The sequence below is a fragment of the Microtus ochrogaster genome, unplaced genomic scaffold, assembly GCF_000317375.1.
Source record: "Microtus ochrogaster isolate Prairie Vole_2 unplaced genomic scaffold, MicOch1.0 UNK91, whole genome shotgun sequence".
NCBI classification, from domain to species: domain Eukaryota; kingdom Metazoa; phylum Chordata; class Mammalia; order Rodentia; family Cricetidae; genus Microtus; species Microtus ochrogaster.
In genome coordinates this window covers 373447-374731 of record NW_004949189.1, presented here as the reverse complement: position 1 = coordinate 374731, position 1285 = coordinate 373447, and the positions used below count along the sequence as shown (strand labels likewise).

At 45.2% G+C, this 1285-nt stretch overlaps 1 protein-coding gene across 1 annotated transcript in view; it reads left to right on the top strand.

The window, feature by feature from the left end:
* The window catches only part of Rpgrip1 (RPGR interacting protein 1), a 59581-nt gene that overhangs the window by 10139 nt on the left and 48157 nt on the right, over window positions 1–1285 (top strand). The gene's annotated exons all lie outside the window — the stretch shown is intronic.

Below are 1285 nucleotides of genomic sequence, written 5' to 3'. Positions count from 1 at the left end.
TGAGGCTGTAGATTCATCTCCAGGAGCACCAAAAACAAACAAAGCAACAATAACAAAAACAAACCAAGGGGAGAGCGGTTAAACACAGGGTGACGGGAAGTGGGAGTCAGGAGGGAAGATTATCTGCAGGAGGGAAGAGAACCCTCCAGGGAAGGCGTAGGGGAGACAAGGCGGGAGACACAAAGCAGCAGTACTTATGTACAACTACAGAGAGACCCATCACTGTGTATACTACAAAAAATTAAACCTTAAAAAAAGTCGAGACTGCCTGGCATGGTGGAGTATTCTTTAATACACTGGATGGCAGAGGCAGGAGAATCTCCGTGAGTCCAAGCCAGTCTGATTGATCTACAGACCCAGTTCCAGAACAGCCAGGAAGAAATAGAGAGACCCTGTCTCAAAACAAAACAAACAAAGGAGAGAAAGGAAGGGGGAAAAATCGGGGCTGGAGCAATGACTCAGCAGTTGAGAGCAATTGGTGCTTTTGTAGAGGACTGGGGTTCAATATGGAGGCTCTTCTGGCCACGGTGGGAACCAACACACATATTCTTTCACTTAAATAACAATAATAAAAATCTTAAAAAACAACAGCTGGGCCCTGCGGTAGTGACACACGCCTTTAATCTCTGTGAACAGTGCTTGTTCCAGGATGGGCAAAGCTACACAGAGAAACCCTTATTGGAAAAACAAAACAAAACCAACAGCTGGTTGTGATAATCCCCACTCCTCCAGAGTTAAGCAGCTACAGAATCTGATAATCCCTGCTCTACATAGCAAGCTTAAAGCCAGCCAGCAGTCCATAGTGAACCCCCTTCTCACAAAAGAAAACAAAGAACCCAGTTGGCCAAACATAAGCAGACAGTAGAAACAGAAGTTTTGCTGGTGAAATCCACAGCAGTCTAGAAAGGAGGTACCTTGAGTACTGGGACTATGCTTAGGCATGAGACTGGGAAGCCAGGATTTGCAGGACAACTGAGTCTCTGTGCTTTGATTTTGGAGAAGAGGGCTACTTTGAAACCATGACCATATTTAAGGTCCTTCTCCCAAGAAAACTTGGCACACACACAAACTACACATGATTCTGTAGGTTCAGTGTTTCCCTGAGAGCAGCCGTGGCTGAGGTCTAGAAACCGAAGAGTCAATGATCAGCATGGGTTGTACTTTCTCTTTGATGCACTCCAACGTGGACCTCAACAGCAGCCTCCAAGACAGTCTATTCTCAAGAACCCACGTTAGTAGTGACAAGAGGAAATCTACCAACAACAGTTTATCTAAATACTCTTAT